This window comes from Pseudophryne corroboree, chromosome 5 (assembly GCF_028390025.1).
Source record: "Pseudophryne corroboree isolate aPseCor3 chromosome 5, aPseCor3.hap2, whole genome shotgun sequence".
Taxonomy (NCBI): Eukaryota; Metazoa; Chordata; class Amphibia; order Anura; family Myobatrachidae; genus Pseudophryne; species Pseudophryne corroboree.
In genome coordinates, this window is record NC_086448.1 from 738810785 (window position 1) to 738830168 (window position 19384).

General features: G+C 42.9%; 1 long non-coding RNA gene across 1 annotated transcript in view; it reads left to right on the forward strand.

Moving 5' to 3' along the window:
• Positions 1 to 19384, forward strand: part of LOC134929400 (uncharacterized) — a 190232-nt gene that overhangs the window by 123129 nt on the left and 47719 nt on the right. The window contains exon 3 of the long non-coding RNA XR_010178540.1: positions 7880 to 7985. This is a non-coding gene — a long non-coding RNA (uncharacterized LOC134929400). The remainder of the gene's footprint in view (positions 1 to 7879; positions 7986 to 19384) is intronic.

Consider the following 19384-nt stretch of genomic DNA (forward strand, 5'->3'; position numbering starts at 1 on the left):
CTGCCGAGTTCCGACACAGAGGTAGCCACAGCCGTGAACTACCGCACTGTACACTGGTTGATAAAGAGATAGTAGTATACTCGTAACAACTAGTATGACTGACTATGACGGTATAAAGAATGAAAAAAAAACCACGGTTAGGTGGTATATATTATAATACAATTATGGATGGACGGACTGCCTGCCGACTGCCGACACAGAGGTAGCCACAGCCGTGAACTACCGCACTGTACACTGGTTGATAAAGAGATAGTAGTATACTCGTAACAACTAGTATGACACTATGACGGTATAAAGAATGAAAAAAAAACCACGGTTAGGTGGTATATATTATAATACAATTATGGATGGACGGACTGCCTGCCGAGTGCCGACACAGAGGTAGCCACAGCCGTGAACTACCGCACTGTACACTGGTTGATAAAGAGATAGTAGTATACTCGTAACAACTAGTATGACACTATGACGGTATAAAGAATGAAAAAAAAACCACGGTTAGGTGGTATATATTATAATACAATTATGGATGGACGGACTGCCTGCCGAGTGCCGACACAGAGGTAGCCACAGCCGTGAACTACCGCACTGTACACTGGTTGATAAAGAGATAGTAGTATACTCGTAACAACTAGTATGACTGACTATGACGGTATAAAGAATGAAAAAAAAACCACGGTTAGGTGGTATATATTATAATACAATTATGGATGGACGGACTGCCTGCCGACTGCCGACACAGAGGTAGCCACAGCCGTGAACTACCGCACTGTACACTGGTTGATAAAGAGATAGTAGTATACTCGTAACAACTAGTATGACACTATGACGGTATAAAGAATGAAAAAAAAACCACGGTTAGGTGGTATATATTATAATACAATTATGGATGGACGGACTGCCTGCCGACTGCCGACACAGAGGTAGCCACAGCCGTGAACTACCGCACTGTACACTGGTTGATAAAGAGATAGTAGTATACTCGTAACAACTAGTATGACACTATGACGGTATAAAGAATGAAAAAAAAACCACGGTTAGGTGGTATATATTATAATAATACAATTATGGATGGACGGACTGCCTGCCGACTGCCGACACAGAGGTAGCCACAGCCGTGAACTACCGCACTGTACACTGGTTGATAAAGAGATAGTAGTATACTCGTAACAACTAGTATGACTATGACGACGGTATAAAGAAAGAAAAAAAAATACCACGGTTAGGTGGTATATAATTATACAATTATGGATGGACGGACTGCCTGCCGAGTGCCGACTGCCGACACAGAGGTAGCCACAGCCGTGAACTACCGCACTGTACTGTGTCTGCTGCTAATATAGACTGGTTGATAAAGAGATAGTATACAACAATATACTACTATACTGGTGGTCAGGCACTGGTCACCACTAGTCACACTGGCAGTGGCACTCCTGCAGCAAAAGTGTGCACTGTTTAATTTTAAATTAATATAATATTATGTACTCCTGGCTCCTGCTATAACAACCTGCAGTGCTCCCCAGTCTCCCCCACAATTATTATAAGCTTTTATACATTGATGTGCAGCACACTGGGCTGAGCTGAGTGCACACAGACTGAGTCACACTGTGTGACTGCTGTGTATCGTTTTTTTCAGGCAGAGAACGGATATAGCAGAGAACGGATATATTAAATAAAAGTTAACTTAACAACAACTGCACTGGTCACTGTGGTAAACTCTGTCTGCACAATCTCTCTCTCTCTCTCTCTCTTCTAATCTATTCTAATGGAGAGGACGCCAGCCACGTCCTCTCCCTATCAATCTCAATGCACGTGTGAAAATGGCGGCGACGCGCGGCTCCTTATATAGAATCCGAGTCTCGCGAGAATCCGACAGCGTCATGATGACGTTCGGGCGCGCTCGGGTTAACCGAGCAAGGCGGGAAGATCCGAGTCGCTCGGACCCGTGAAAAAAAAAGTGAAGTTCGTGCGGGTTCGGATTCAAAGAAACCGAACCCGCTCATCTCTAATTTTTAAACTACCTTAGGTTGTGGATACACTACTGTGTTTATGAAATTGACACTGGGTGAATTATTATTTTTTCACTATTCATCACATTTGAAAAAACGTTTTCTATACCAGCACACCTATCATTGTTGTTTTGCAATATTACACTATTGTGGTTTTCTAAATCTCCTCACGGTCCACCCACGGAGCAACCGGGGAAGTAAGAAGATCGCGACCAGGAGAAGTTACACCCATTCTACAGGCTTGAACACACTTGTGATGCGGTACGCTTAATATTATTCTAGCTTCACTTGGAAACCACACAACACAGAAGGCGCCGGGTTCTACCACCCTTTCACATATATATATATATATATATATATTTATTTATTTTCATTAAAATTATTATTCTTTTTTTTTCAACGAATCCGGCACTCCGTGATGTCCGCTTAGGGCTTAATTGCTCCCGTGCCCTCCTTAGAAGAACTGTGTCTCCATAATATAGTACAGATAAAGGCGACTCACAGAGGCTTGCAATGGTGTAAAAGTGGATTTAATGAAATCAACTGTTCAGGGACGTGGATTGTTGTCCCGAGGAATGGGTGCACACCCCCAAAATTTTTACATAATTAAATCCACTTTTATACCATTTACCAGCCTCTGATTGTCACCTTCATTTGTAATATATATATATCTTTCCTGGGTAAACTTCCGGGGTAAGGGAGGGAGAGAGGGGGCGCCCCAGAGATATAAGTGTACTGGGCCCCGAGATTTATGTTGCCAGCCCTGATTCCAACAGGTGTCGTAATTTCGGCTGCCAGGATCCCGACAGCCGGCATATTAACTGCATTCCGTTAAATCTGCCCCAGTATGTAAAAAGGGATTACCCCCAGCATTAACCTTACAGTAGTTGTGTTAAGTTTGTCACTGCAGTGCTTGTTCTCCAGAAAGCAGTGCCAGAATAAAGCACAAAGGATGTGATATATACCAGCAGAAAAAAAAATATTTAAGTGAAGTAATGTAATTTTACTTAAATATAGAAAAGAAATATTTATTAGTTATATTTTAATCTATTAAAGATGGAGAGTTACTTTACTTGTAGTCCTCATAATTGCTTATGCCCACTATTGCAAGAGAAACGGTTGCCAGAATAGGTTGAGTCTCCAGTATCCAAAATGCTTGGGACCAGCCTGGATATTGGATTTTTTTAGTATTTTGGAATATTTGCACACCATAACTAGATATATTGGGGATGGGACCCAAGTCTAAACACAGAATGCATTTATGTTTCATACTGTATATACCTTATACACACAGCCTTAGGGTCAAATATTTTATACGTTTTTAATAATTTTGTGCATGAAACAAAGTTTGTGTACATACACAAAATTAATTTATGTTTCACATACACTTTATACACACAGCCTGAAGGTTATTTATTACAATACTTTTAATAATTTTGTGCATGAAACAAAGTTAGGCCATCAGAAAGAAAAAGTTTCACTATCTCAGTCGGAATATCTCAGTTGGAATATTTTGGATATCGAATTTTCAAGCATGGGAGACTCAATCTGTATTTTGAAATGAGGTTGATCACTCATTTTTTTTTATTTATTTCCACAATAAGCTAAGATACAAAATGTACAGTTGTGGGTAGCAATCATAAATGGGCCCTCTTTTTATTTATCACATACCAAAAACTTCTTAGCGTTAATGTGATTAAATTCATGTTTTCCCGTGTACCCTTTCTCTACCGGCCTCTTCACACAAAAATTATATTTCATTCTTTACCAGAACTTCACCAGACATGGGCTAGTGAAAAGAAAAAGACGATACAAAAAAAAGAACCTAGTTTTTAACTTATCTGACAGGGTATTGACTACACATGAATACAAGGGCATTACTTTTATTCCCACCAACACACCAGATGCGTTTAGAAGCAGTGTGGATCTGCAGAAATTTGGCTAACAATTGAGATTCAAAGACTTTCTTGGTGAATCCAGTGATCAGGGTGTCATACCTCATTCTTTCTATAAAAAGTCCAGTTTTGTCCGCCCCCCCTCCCCCTTCCTCCTCTAATATGGCTATTAAGGTGTTTACTCAACAAATGGAAAATTAGATGATTAACCACAGTAAAATGGAGGTGGAGCATTATAACCTCTCTTTACCAGTGGCGGATAAGGGTGGGGATTTACTTGTTCAAAACCTCAGACATTATAAATCTGAAGCCCTTAAACTATTGACAAACCCTATGGTATATAAACGCTTGGATAATGATCCTACTACAGGTTGAATATCCCATATCCAAATATTCCGAAATACGGAATATTCCGAAATACTGACTTTTTTGAGTGAGAGTGAGATAGTGAAACCTTTGTTTTTTGATGGCTCAATGTACACAAACTTTGTTTAATACACAAAGTTATTAAAAATATTGTATTAAATGACCTTTAGGCTGTGTGTATAAGGTGTATATGAAACATAAATGAATTGTGTGAATGTACACACACTTTGTTTAATGCACAAAGTTATAAAAAATATTGGCTAAAATGACCTTCAGGCTGTGTGTATAAGGTGTATATGTAACATAAATGCATTCTGTGCTTAGACTTGGGTCCCATCACCATGATATCTAATTATGGTATGCAATTATTCCAAAATACGGAATAATCCCATATCCAAATTACCTCAGGTCCCAAGCATTTTGGATAAGGGAGACTCAACCTGTATAATATTCAAACAGGAATTGGACAAAGTATTGAATACAGGGTTTGAACAAGGTCACATTGATTTAAAAAAATCAGGGATTCATTGCGTCAGGACCCCCTCAAATCCCAGTCTTTTACTTAATCCCTAAATTGCATAAGGATCCCCAAAAAACACCTGGGAAACCAATTATAGCAGCCACAGACTCCCTGTATTATACTGTCTCACAATTTCTTGATTATTATTTACAACGAGCCGTGCAGACTGAAGATTGTTTTTTGAAAGACACTACATCATTTATCTTAAAAATGCTAGATTTGACCCCTTTACAGTGTAAAAATTTGATGCGCACAATAGACGTGATTAGTCTATACACCAACATCCCTCATCAAAGACGGTTTCAAGAACTCAGACGGTTTCTGACCAATAGTGCTAACTGTAAGGGTCCGCATTTGGTTCTGTTTTTGACATTAATGGAATTAAGTCTTAAGAGAAATTATTTTTCTTTTGACAGCTCATTGTACATCCAGTTGCTTTGGTGTGCAATGGGATCCTGCATCGCACCAAGCTTTGCAAACATTTTTATGTTTGCTGTAGAAAATTATCTGTTTTTCTCAGTCACACAGGTGGCGCAAAACACATTTTATTGTTGCTATATCGACAACATTTGCTTATCCTGGAAAGGGATGGAGCAAGAGTTAATCAATTTTCTATGGGATTTTCATTTGAGAGATGAAAACATCAAATTTACACATGAATTTAGTGAGGTTAATATTCATTACCTTGATGGATCAGTATCCATTATTGATCAATAGATAGTGACCAGTGTCTATCAAAAAATGGTAGATAGGAACACATACAAGTTGGTAGCCACCAGCTCTCCTCGTTAAAACGAGGTTTACCTTACTCTCAGTTCCTGAGGATTTTGAGGATATGTAACAACCATCAGGATGCTGAACAACAGATGAACCTGATGTTGAATAAACTTCTCCTAGGAAGTTATTTTCAAAATTTACTTAGGGATGCAAGGGATAGAGCACTAGCCCTACAGAGAGATTAGGTTCTCATGTCTAATCCATCTAATTCAGCTGAAAATAAAATGATTTGACCACAACAATTTACTACAAACTCTGAGGAACTCATGAAGGCAGACAAAAAATACTGGGCAGTAATCAATACAGACATTACTTTACCTGGTCTGTTGAATAAATCTTTGATGCTTGGGTTCTGAAGAGGATGCAGTACAAAAGACTTGGTAGTTCATAAGGACATCACAGGATTTACTAAAAAACATGACTCACTTGAACCTGGAAATTTTAAATGCATTAACTGCCTTTTTCCGAGATCAGGGAAAAGGTTTAAAATTAAGTATCCACTCACATGCTCTACTTTGACTTTGACAATGTATACTATATTAGATGCCCCTGCGGGCTATTGCATGTGGACAAAACAGTCCTTAGTTTCAAAGAGAAAATGGCAGGCCAGAGGTCTAGTATTTGGAGAGATATAGTAAACACTGATACGGTAGTAGAACAAATGTACAGCCTGTTGCCAGACATTTTCAAGATTTTCACCATAATCTTGCAGCTTTATAATACAAAATGATAGATTGGATCGTAAATGGGGTGGCAATAGGGACAATATCCTTTTGCAATGTGAAACAAAGTGGATTTACACTCTACAAACCCATCAGCCATTTGGCTTTAGTGAACAGTTGTTGTATAATTGTTTCTTGTAAATTTGTTAGCGCCGGGAGGCACGTGTCCCGGTCGTTGCCATGGAGCCGGGACGCCGCACCTCCCGCTGACCCCCGCCCGGTGCCTAGCAACAGGCGGACGCCGTGCGTAAGGTTTTCTGGTCCCCGACCGGTGCCTAGCAACAGGCAGACGCCGGGCACAAAGTCTCCTGGTCACCGCCCGGCGCCTAGCAACAGGCAGACGCCAGGCGCTGTGAGCCACCGTATCCCTAGCAACGGGGACGCCGGAGTCAGACGGCATTCCCCGTTGCTGGGTAACTAAGTACCCAGCTGTGTACAAGGACGTGCAGCAGGACAGCTGCACGATATTTGCAATTAAGGAGTTTCTTCTGTGATTGGTGCAGCACCATTTATATTCTCTTCCTGGTCACTCCAAAGACGCTGGTGATAGTTCTTACATCTCTGTGAACCTGTCAGCTCGTTGGAGATCCTGCCTGTGTTGTGCTGTGACCTGGAGACTTTGACTGATCGATTCTTGACCAGATCTTGCCAGAAAGTGTTCAGGTTTTTGTGGAGTATTCACCCTAACAGTTCTTTGTTTATATTTATATCTTTAACATCCCTGAGCATTGTTGCTCTCACTGTTTATTCTCATTATCACTCGTGCATTGGTGTTGCAGGGTTAGTTAGGTGCCCCCTTACTCACTCGCAGTCTAGGGTGGTGCCTTGTCACTTAATAAGACCGGGGGGCATCAGAGTTTGGGCAGACCTAATTCACCCATTCAAACGCAGCTGCCGTGGGCAGAAGAACACAAGCACCGCAGGCACCATCCGACCACTAAGAGGGGTAACGGAGTCAGGGGTTGAGCACGAGTTGCTGCAGACATCAATTCTAGCTGCAGCTTTACCTGTGAGTACTGGAACTTCCCAGTTGTTGCATACTCCCCTGAGTTCCATGTACTCATCCATAACAAAATGATGCGTCTGATTCCTATAATAGCTTAGTAGGTTTTACCCTGGTTGGCCTATTGAGAACGGGTAGATGAATTAACTGAATTTCATGTATATTAGATATATTTTATTCAGTGGGAAAATGAATTCTATTGCTACATTTAGAGGCACTAATATAGGTGGCTTTATAATAATAATGTATTGTTTGATACAATTTAACTATTTGCCACAGTTGTTTAGAATACTTGTTGAAGTCATATCAGGTGACGTCAGCAGTATAGCGTTGTGCAGAGGGCCTGATACTTTGAGCACTTGGGTTATAAAGTATAAAAGGTATGTAATAAAATGTTTTTTTGTTTTTTTTGTTTTTATGTCCTGACGATGGGGATTAAAGGTCTCCAAAACGTTGACCTCTTGCATTTACATACGCTGTATCCTGAGCGCCGTTTTTTCTACTTACCTATTTAATTTACTGGGGATAAAAAAAAAACTTCTCCTTAAAGTATATTTAAATTATAAACAGAACTTAATTTTTCTTTAAAGGACTTAGAGGGGACCAATAATGAAGATTATGAAGGTGAAACACGCATAGACTGGAGGCGCTAATAGAATCAGGTGGCAAGATGGAAAAAGAGGAACGGTTTCAGAGGTACAAATACCAATTAGTGTATTTAACAATATGTATCCAGTGGTCTTGGAGAAAATTAATGATAATTTAGTCAGCTGGAAGAAAATTAGAACAGCAGTGATATAATAGACACAGGGTCAGAAAAAGCCGGTATAATTACAACAGCAGTCATATACAGTAGTATTAGGAATAAGGGATTTTTTAGAAAGCATTCATTTGAAAAACAAACATTCAGTAAAACCAAAGGAGAACAGGTAAAATATTGTTTTTGTAATCTTATCCGTATTGGTGATTTTCACTCAGTTAAAGTTTAAATTCTACAACAAAAAGCAACAATAAAGACGCTTAACAAACATAAAGCAAAACAGAGTTCAACGCATTACGAAACCCTATTTAAAATTCCGTTCTTGCTGTGTATCATTTCCTCTTTTTATGATGTGATTTTTCACAGTTTATAATTAAAGGTCAAGTACTATTTCACATTAATGGTTTTGTTTCACTTGGTAAGCTGCCAAACACTTCACTTTTCTTTCATACTAATCCAATTCTCACAGCTCTGTTTTCTCTGGAAAAGTTTAGAGCGCGTTTGTTTGGCATTTTTTCTCTTTACCTGCAATTTTTCTTTGTTTTTGGTCTTCGTATTACTTGCTGAGTATCACAAGTTAAAGGCTGGTTTATATTGAAGAAATTATACATAATTTTTTGCCAAATATTAGATATACTGTATGTTTGGGTATTGATTGATATCACTTCATACCACGAATGTCATGCTTACAGTCCCAACGCTATTGTAGATAATCACAGTGAGACAGCAGATCCCAGCTGAAAACAATAGCGCTGGACCTGTCAGTCACCCAGCCACCAATATGAGAGTAGAAACAGTGCGGGAACCAATGTCACTATTAGCTCAATTCCATGGTCAGCAGAAAGAGTTACTGTTTGGGTGCCATTTTGTAAAGACATATGTTCAATAGCCATTTGGGAACAGCTGAAGGAAATACCTGGGTGTAGAAGCAACCCTAGGATTGGATGTGAGTGTCACATGGTCGGCTCACATCCTAACCAGGAATAACTTCTAACACAAGATCCCTCACACAAATAACTTTAATAATAAGTAAGGGCACTAAAATACCTGCCACAATTTTGGCAACACCTACATCATGTTATTTCAAGAAAGGTCATGACCCTTTTACAGTAGATTCTTACATAAATTTGGACTTTTGGCAAGTACACACTGAGCATAAGACCTAGGCCCTGGACATCTATTGTCAATGTCTAGCAATGCCACTGCATTGAAACCAAAGTTTTAAAATACATTTTTAAGATTCAAGACATTATAAGTATGTAGCAGATATGTAAATTAAGTTTTAATTTGTGAAGGCTTCCTATCCTTAAGGGATCTGTGTACTAAGCCTTGGAGAGAGATAAATTGGTTGGTAGCACGTATGGGAAATTTTATTTCCAGTATTTAACCGATTATATTTTATGGTTCTCTATTATAATGCTCTGTCTGTATACACTAATGCATTTCCTTGAGAAATTGCACCTGCAGTAGTTGGACTTTTCATTGTCAGTAATAGCTAAAATAAAAAATACAAAAAAATAAAGAACTTTTTACCCCACCTCTAAATTGGCACTAACTTTGGGAACCTTTAAAGCTCCCATGAACATCTGCAGAATTAGGCACAACCTAAACATCTCACAGTTTATTATATTATTACTATTAATCTGGTATTTCTTTTATTCATTTTTGCATTTGTGTGCTACCCCACATTTCATATGGAAAGCCATGAGCCGCCCAGGTCCCCAAAATCTCTTGCCTGTTTTGATGCCCTCTTTTTGCACAGATCTGTGTACAAATAAGTGAATGACATTGCCGTAAAGAAACAGAATACATGGTGACTTTTGTTTTTAAACTTAATTAACTTCCCATGATATTATTTTATAACGGTCGCTGGTGAAAATTTCCAATTTAAAAACGCAGACCAGAAAGTAAAAGTACCATTTATATTAACTGTTTTACAGTTCATCGTGTTCCTATTTGAAATATTTAGTAATGTAGATTTTTACGTCTGTTTAATTTAATTTGAGTTGAATACATTTAAAATGTGTTTGTCGTAGAATGTGTAAAAAAAAAAAATCACAGCACACAAATCCCTGGTGTTTTGTAACCATATGTTTCCTTTATTAATGTCTGGATCGTAGTTCTATGAAAACTTCTGTGCTGCATCAATTTTTAGCAGCACAAATAATTTATTGCATCCATGATGATAGTATACCAGCCTTATACATCATTCCGCTCGCAAAACTGCACAGCCTTAGCTTCTTAATGGTGTCATTGTGGCTGAATGCTATTAACAGATTACCCCAGCCTAGGGCAATGGAGCATGTGCAGCAGGAAGATAACCTTGTGTTCATAATTTAATATTAACTATTTTCTCCATAGTATCCTCTTTCCAGTACATTAACAAAAAACCAATATGGCCTTGTCCCCTACGGTCATTTAAAAAAAAAAAAAATTTCCTCTGCGGGAAAAAAACGGATTACAAGATAGCAAGTTCTTGAAGATTTCCAGTCAAGTATTACAAATCACTCAAAGCCTGATCTGCGGAAATAAAAAGTAAACAGGCTTCGTTTCAATCAAACCTAATTCCTCCAATTTAGCTTTGCTGCCACTTCAAAGGCTGCCCCTATTAGTGGTACGGATAACAAATTTAACAGTCAATTTTACCACATCTGATGCTCAAAGTTGTCGTTGTTCTTAACATGCACTTAGATCAAAAACTTTTTTTTTTGGACAAATTTTGTGACACAATTTTGATATAACAGTGTGTAAGCCTTTTAAAAGGAAAGCTTTTATGGAATTTGTATCCTATTCCGTTCCCGCGAGCTAAATTTCTATCCTGCATTAGCTATCATATCACTAGAGTATTAGCGGGCTTCGGTTGCCAACAGTTCAGGGTTGTGTGAAGGCCCTATCACTCGCTAGCACTCACATACAGAAGCATTATGGCTTTTATCTCATCTTTTGCAGCAAGTACATGGCCCAATTCATTCCTCCAAGCTACTTTACTAATAACCTATTTCTTATCAGGCCCTCTCCACCTCAGCCTGTGATCAAAGACCCAATTAATGGAATGGAGAAAGGTGAAGCATTGAAATAATGGAGACAGCTGTTTTTCTCTGTTAGAGAAAATCTATTTGTATTGTTATCTAGACTCTGAGTTCTGCTGCTCAAGTTTAATTCATTCTTCCTCTACTCCTGCAGCTGATAAAAAAAAAAGTCACAATGAACTCAACACAGAAGGGCTGAAATATCACTGTTTCAACTCTTCCTGTCCGTTATCACATTGACGGTGGAAATACTGTGAGATAAGGAAGGAAATATTTAACAAAGGACCTATCAAATAAAGAAATGTTCTTTTAAAGCAGCATGTTCCTTTAGTAGGTCTGCTATTTGAATTCTGATGCATACTCTACATTTGCACATTCACAGACTACATCAAATCAGCAACAGTCAATTGCATTTACAGGGCTCTATCAAATGACACATAATTAAAGACACGAAGCGGTGAGAGGTTTGGTTACCTCTGCATTCATCTTCAGAAGGAGGTTTCAGATAGTCCTGTATCCTTTGACTGCAGGTATTCAGGATTTTTGTAAGTTAAATTTGTGTCTGCTAATATAATTTACAACATGAAAATTACAGTAGAACCAAAAGTTTAAAAGGGGGATTTATCAATGTTTGGAGAGAGATAAAGTGGAGAGAGGTAAAGTTCCGGCCAGTCAGTTCCTAACTGTCATTTTTCAAACACAGCCTGTAAAATGACAGTTATGGTGCCCATACACTTGTGCGATGTCCCGCGACGCGACAGCGCAGGGCATCGCACTGGCAGTTCAGGTGCAATGGAATTGCACCTGAACTGCCAAAGTGATTACCATGTGATCATGCAATAGATCGCATAGTAATCACGTGATGGGCACGTCACCGCCGAGTGGGAGCGGCCTCCATCCACTCCTGGCACATCGCACATCGCAGTGCGATATATAGCATGTGTTTTTAAAAACACATGCGATCGCACTGCGATTCCATAAATATTAAGTGCAGCACATACTATCTTGAGACGTGAGATTCGACCGGCGTGCCCGCGCATCACGTCGAAAGGTACCTAAAATGTGCATACAATCCTTCGATTACTCTCACAGATATAAAAAGATATCTGTCGTTTGTTACCTATTAAATAAGTGGATGTAATTATGTGACCAGTGGTCGGGAGACCGCCGGTCACTACACCGACGCTGGGATCCTGACCAATTAACAGCCCGACAGTCGCCATGCTGACTGACAGGGACTATTCCCATTCATGGGTTTCCCATTCCCATTCAGTTTTTATCTATACATTTAATTATAGTTAAACATCTTGGGGTCAAAGTGCACAAATCCAGTCATTTGAATGGACCAAGCTGAGCATCTCGCCACTCTGTATTACCTTATCTACTACTTTGAACAAGGATTTTGTAGACCATTAGAAGTTGGTCACACTTGCTGCGGAAAAATTGGACAGTTGTCCTGAAACAGTATCATAATGTGTTTCCCTCAAAATGAAACCAATACTCAATATAAATCCAAACATGGTCATGTTGGAAAATGATGTTTAAAGATTGCTGCTAACGGCCTGTTTGTGAGCCCATTTTCTTTTTTTTTTAAACACGATTTATTGGGTGGATCAAAATAAGATTACATTGGTAACAGAGCACCCGGACAATTTGGGTGTTTAAAGAACAAATATAGTTACATTGAATTGTTACAACAACAGAATAATTGATCCTTTTTTGTTTTTGTTTTCCCCTTATTTTAAGAGAGTAAAGTTAAGATGTATGCGGTGGGGCACTCTCGGCGACGGATTGGCCTTCCGTCATAGAGAGTCAGCGGAGTCAATGAGAAGAAAAGAGTACTCAGAAATCGAGTAAAAAAGGGGATAGAAAAGCAGGTGAGGCTGAGAGCCTCCAGTCGGAGAGAGAAGGAGGGGGAGTAGAGAGGGGGGGAGGGGGGGCCCTCCAGGGCAGGAGGCGGGTCGAACCGCGAGGTACGCGTCAGGCCACAAATGGGGAGGAGGCTTGCTGTAGGTTTAGCCACGGGGACCATACTTTGTCAAATTGTTTCGAGGTGTTACGTATGACTGCGGTCATATATTCCATTTTGTGGACATACCATATTCGGGAAATTATCACCGGCATTGGTGAAGGGGTCAGGCTCTTCCAGTCTGTAGCAATTTGGCATGTCATTGCCGAAACTACATGTCGAAATAGTTTGTTTTGGTGTCTATTGAGGATTGGGAGGGACATGGGGAGCAAGAAGTATTGGGGGTCTGGGGGGATAGAGATATCAAATAAGCGCGAAAGCAATATAATGAGTTCACCCCATATTTTGTGAATTTTGGGGCAGGTCCACCATATGTGTAAGAAAGAGCCACTGTCCATGCACCCCCTCCAGCAACCATCTGGGGTGTTGGGGAACATAGTGTGTAGGCGGGCTGGGACATAGTACCAGCGGTAGAGTAGTTTATATGTGTTTTCTTTAATTTTCACACAGATAGAGCTGGAGGCAGCATTGTCCCAAATATCTACCCAGTCTTCATTGTCTATAGTTACTCCCAGTTCCTTTTCCCATGCCGCTTCGTGGGGGGCTTGGGATGTGTTGGGGTAGTCGTCAAGTAAGATGTGAATATCTGATATGAGGCCCTTGGTGTTGGTGCGTTTCCAACAAATGTATTCGAAGGGAGATAAGTGTCTGTGGAGGAGGGTGGTGGTAGTGGTGGAGTGGAAGTGTCTGATTTGTAGGTAGCGGAAGAAATCCGAAGAGGGGATTGCTGTTCCTTCACGGATATCCGCGAATTGTGGGAAAGTGGCATTGGAGGTAATATCGTTAACGTATAATATACCACTCGAGCGCCAACATGTATGCGAGGCTTTACCCATGCCCAGAGGAAAGGCTGGGTTGTGAAATAATGGAATTAGCGGAGATGGGTATGGGGCTAAATTGAACCGTCTATTTGTTAGATCCCATGTCGCTAATGAACGGCTTACTACAGGGTGCGAGAGGGCCGCGCGTGGACGCTGGTTTCGGTGAAGCCAAAGTAGGGAGGATAATGTAGCTAGGCCCGTTTCCTCTGCTTCGATTCCCACCCAGACCTTTCGTGACCCTCCCTCGTTGCACCATTGTGCGCACTGAGCAAGTTGTGCAGCATAGAAATATTTCTTAAAGTCCGGGATACCCAGGCCTCCGCCTCTGGAGGGGCGTTGAAGCAATTTAAGTCTAACGCGGGGGCGCTTATGGTTCCAGATAAAAAGGGAGGATTGGCGTTGCAGGGTCTTGAACACGTAGGTAGGGACGTAAATTGGGAGGGTCTGAAATAAATACAAAAGCCGGGGGAGTACGCTCATCTTGACGGAGTTAATTCTGCCTATCCATGATATAAAATAGCTGGACCATTCCACCAAATCTTCCTTGATTGCCTGCAATAGACGGGGATAATTTGCTTGGAAAAGTTGGTGGTGATGGTGGGTCAGGTACACACCGAGGTATTTGATTTTCTTTGTGTACCAGTTACATGGAAGGATGTTCTGGAGGTCCTGTTTGAGATCTGCTGGGATATAAAAGTTTAGGACCTCTGTTTTATTAACGTTTATTTTATATCCAGAGAACTGGGAGTATGAGGTGATCTCGGATAAGAGGGCGGGGAGGGATTGGGCTGGGTCTGTGAGGGAGATCAGGACATCGTCGGCATATAACGCTATCTTATGTTCGGATAGGCCTGTGGATATTCCACGAATAGAATTGTTGTTGCGAATTCTTGCTGCTAGGGGCTCCATGACTAGTGCGAAAATTAACGGGGAAAGGGGGCAACCCTGTCTGGTGCCGTTGGCAATCTCAAAACTGGAGGAGGAGACACCATTAACCATAACTTGGGCCGATGGGGAGCGGTAAAGTGCTTTGATCCCTTCCAAAAATTCTCCGGAGAATCCCAGTTTGCCAAGGACTGCAAAGGCAAAAGACCACGATATACGGTCGAAGGCCTTTTCCGCATCGAGGGCCAGGATGAGGGAGGGAGATTTCCTTTTTTGGATCGAATATATTAGGTCTATGGCCCTTCTGGTGTTATCAGGTGCCTGGCGTCCAGGGATGAAGCCGACCTGGTCCGGGTGGACCAGACCGGGCATCAAAGGCCCCAGGCGATTAGCTAATATTTTCGCGTATATCTTCAGGTCGACATTCAATAGTGAAATCGGTCTGTAGTTCAGGCAGCTAGTCGGGTCTTTGTCGGGCTTTGGGATTACCACTATATCGGCTCGGGTGGACTCTGGCAGGAAGGGGGCTCCCTTAAAAACACCGTTAAATAGGGAGGTTAGGTGTGGGGTCAGCTCCTTCGCGAAGAGTTTATAATATTGGGCTGTGAAACCATCCGGGCCTGGGGCGGCCGACGAGCGCATTGATCGTATGGCGGCTAATGTCTCCTCCTCCGTGATTCGACAATTAAGGGCTTCCGACTGAGAATCCGACAGGGTTGGGATTGGAGTATCAGACAAGTATGAGCGCACTCCCCCCGTCTCTTCTGGAGACTGCTGGGGTGGGTCGGGTAGGTTATAAAGGGAGCTATAAAACAAACGGAATTCTTCGGCCATCACTTCAGGGTCATATGTATAGGTTCCCCTTCGTGACGAATACAATTTATCTATTGCACCCAACGCTTGCTTGCGGCGTAGTTTGTTGGCCAGTAGGGAATCTATTTTATCCATTTTATCATAGAAGCGTTGTTGCAGCTTCCGGAGGATCAATGCCGCGCGGTTGGAGAGGAGGGTATTAAGTTGTCCCCGGAGGGAATCTATCTGAGTGAGCAGGGAGGGATTGGGGGATGCTTTATGTTTGGATAGAAGGGTGGCTATTTCTGTTTCAAGGGAGGATATCTCTTGCGCGGCTTTTTTCTTAAGAGCTGACGATTTTGCTAATAAGGCTCCGCGAATCGTAGCTTTGTGGGCTTCCCAGAGAACATTGAGCGAGATATCGGGAGATGTGTTTTCGGTGAAGTAGTGTGTGATTGCTAGTCTGGTTTCCTCTAATGCTGAGGGGTGTTGTAAAAGCGAGTCGTCCAGACGCCATTTGTATCTCTTACGCGGCACGCGGTATATATCTATGAGGAGATAGACCCCAGCGTGGTCCGTCCATGACAGAGGTGTAATGCCCGTGTCCGAGATCAGTGGCATGAGAGCAGAGGAGATGTGGATCATATCGATCCTGGAGTAGTGTTGGTGTGGGGCTGAAAAATGTGTGAAATCTTTGATGTGAGGGTGTTGAGAACGCCAAGTGTCACAGAGGCCGTGATGTTTCATGATGGCGGTAAGTGTGCGGGAGGCCCGAGGGAGGGTTGATATAGAAGCATGCGGGGGGGGGGGCAGATCTGTCTAGTAAGGGGTCGATTATGGTGTTGAAGTCGCCACCCATAATAATGCTTCCTTGTGCTTCCCGTGATAAGCGTTTAGAAAGAGAGTCGAAAAACAGAGACTGGTCTTGGTTGGGGGCATAGGTGGAGACCAGTGTGAGAGCCGTTGAGCGGAGGGTGCCCATTACCATAAGGAAGCGACCTTCTGGGTCTGTCACTGTCCCAGAGTGGATAAACGGGATGTTACGGCGAACTAATATGGCCACACCCCGTTTTTTACAGTCTGCCGAAGCAAAGTAGGACTGGGAGAACCATTTGCCCTTAAGCTGGGTATGGGGACCGGTGAGATGTGTTTCCTGGAGAAATGCTATGTCGATTTTCTCACGTCTGCAGGCGCTCAGGAACACAGTGCGTTTCCTAGGGGAGTTTAGGCCATTTACATTGGCCGAGAATATTTTAAGGGACATGGCTGTTTGCATGGGGGAGTATGACATATTGCCCTAAAGGTCCAGTAGCGTACCGCTCGCGCCAGGAGAGGGCCACCCCTCCGGGCCTAGCAAGAAAAGGAACGGGGAGGTCAGGCAGAGGTCGCCAGAAGAGGGAAAGAAAGAGGAAAATAGAGAAGAGAAAGAAACACCCCAAACGGGGAAACATCCCTAAAGTTGTGGGTCCCATTCGGGGACCGCCAGGGAGAAAGCATTGCATCAATAACATTGTAAGCATCAGTGAGGGATTATGGGGGGGTAACCAGGGTACCATGTGAGAGGGCCTAGGGTGCCCGGGCCACAAGGGTCGGGGTCAGCCTTTTTAACTATATCGGACATATTACAGTATAGGACAGTGAGAACTGTGTCCAGACAACAAGAAATTTAAACGTAAATTCGAAATGGGGAGGGGGAAGGAGGGAGAAGGAGGGGATTGGGGAAGGGGGAGAAAGGAGGGAGGGAGGGACTCACACAAAAAAAAAAAAAAAAAAAAAAGGATATAAACAGGGGTGGGGGGGGGGGGGGGGGGGGAAGGATAAACCACAGGGGTGCAAGCAAGTATGGCTTAGTTATAACAGCAATAACAGAAAATAATTACGATACTGGCAGAAGGATGGAGGTCGGATCATCCACGACTTTGGCTCAGTTCAATGCGCGCGAGTGTTGCGCCAGCATGACGTGTATGATCCACAGTGGGGGGATCCCCAAGTCAGGGAGGGTCTTTGTCCGTGTTACGCTGTCGGGTCACCCTTGTCCAGTCGGGAAGGGGTGGCGGAGGGTGCGGTGTTTTCGATGAGGAAGTCGCCGACTCTGCTACGGGTGATGCTGGGAGGAGATCTAACTTTGCCAGTAGTTCCTGTCCCTGGTTTAGGGTCTTGACTGAGTGGACAAGGTTGTTGACCGAGACATGGAGTTGAAAGGGGAATCCCCATCTGTATCTGATCTGATGCTGACGCAGGATCCGGGTGACCGGCTGGAGGTCCCGCCGTTTCTGGATCGTGGAGGGGGCTAGGTCCTGATAAATCTGTAGTTGCATACCCTTAAACAGAGTCTCCGGTGAGTCTCGAACGGAGGACAAGATTTTCTCTTTCGAACGGAAATAATGGAAACGGATAATAACATCCCTGGGTGGTTGGGCAGGAGACGGTTTTGGACGGAGTGCTCTGTGTGCCCTGTCGCAGAGGCATTCTTCGTCTGTGAGGTCTGGTGTTATGTGCGTGAAGAAATCTCTCAGAAATGCCGGCAGCGATGTTCCGAGGACCGATTCCGAGATGCCGCGTATGCGTAGGTTGTTTCTACGCGAGCGATTTTCTTGGTCCTCTTGTCGCTCTTTGAGGGTCTCCATTTCTTCGTGCAATCTAGTGAGCTCACTGTCAAGTCGGTGTTGGGAGCGACAGAGATCGTCTGTCTTGGTTTCCAATGTGTCCGTTCGATTGCCAAGGGCTGTAAGGTCTGATTTAAAGTCGGCTATGGCGTTCGAGAGTTCCTGTTTGAACGCAGATTGTACCCCCTCCAGTAGGCTCGACATGACCGCCTGTATCTGAGGGTCGATACCTGTTTCCGATGAGCACGGAGAGGGAGGGGAGCCTGCGGACATGTTGGGGTTCTGTGGGCCCTTAGGTTTTGAGCCAAAGAAGTTAGTCGGGACTTGTGTTGCTTTTTTATTTTTAGACATAGTGGCATGTATGTACCAAAAAAAAGGGGGGGGGGGGTGAAGGTGGAGGTGGGAAAAAAAGAAAAAAGGGAATGAAAAAATTGTTAACGGGGGGACACAGTTCAGGGTCCGTATATTAGTCCGGGGAGGTCGGATTGCTTTCCGTTTTAGGTTTGCACCGGTCTCCTTTGCAGCTGGTGGGGTGAATGGTGGAAGCCCCAGGAGGGTCGGGGGGCGGAGGAGGGTGTCTTGTCAGGTTCGTAGGAGTTGGTCGGTGTTCAAAATTATTTCGTGTTCCTGATTTCTGTTATTGTAGATCAAGTAGCTCACCCGAGGGGGATAGATTTGTCTTCTTCAGGTGTCCTAACCTTTGAGTTGGGGATAGTGTGCCTGAACGTTATAGATAGATTTGTATTACTTAGTTATGGCACTTTATTATCCTGCGTTAACTCATCTTAAGAGTGGGTCGGGAACATTTAGATCCGAGTGTCATGACGTCGGGGGCTGGGCTTTCCCAGGCGTCAGCTCCGGTGTCGAGGTAGGTTGCGGCTTAACCCTTCATCCCGTGGCCCCGGCTTACCCCGTGGATATTAAAGCTCTTTCATGGTTGTTGCCACTGCGGGCGGTAGTGCGGGCAGAATCTGTGGGCCTGCACGGGTGAGAGGTGTGTGGTATAATGCAATTTATCTTCACCCTGGCTAAATGCCAGAAAGCAAAATGGAGGTTCCGGGTTCGTGTCACAGGATTCTATGGGGCAGGGGTGCAGATCGGGGATGATTGCTGTGGCAACAGCAGGTACTCACCACCCTCCAAGTGGACCAGGCATTGAAGGTAGATCAGCCC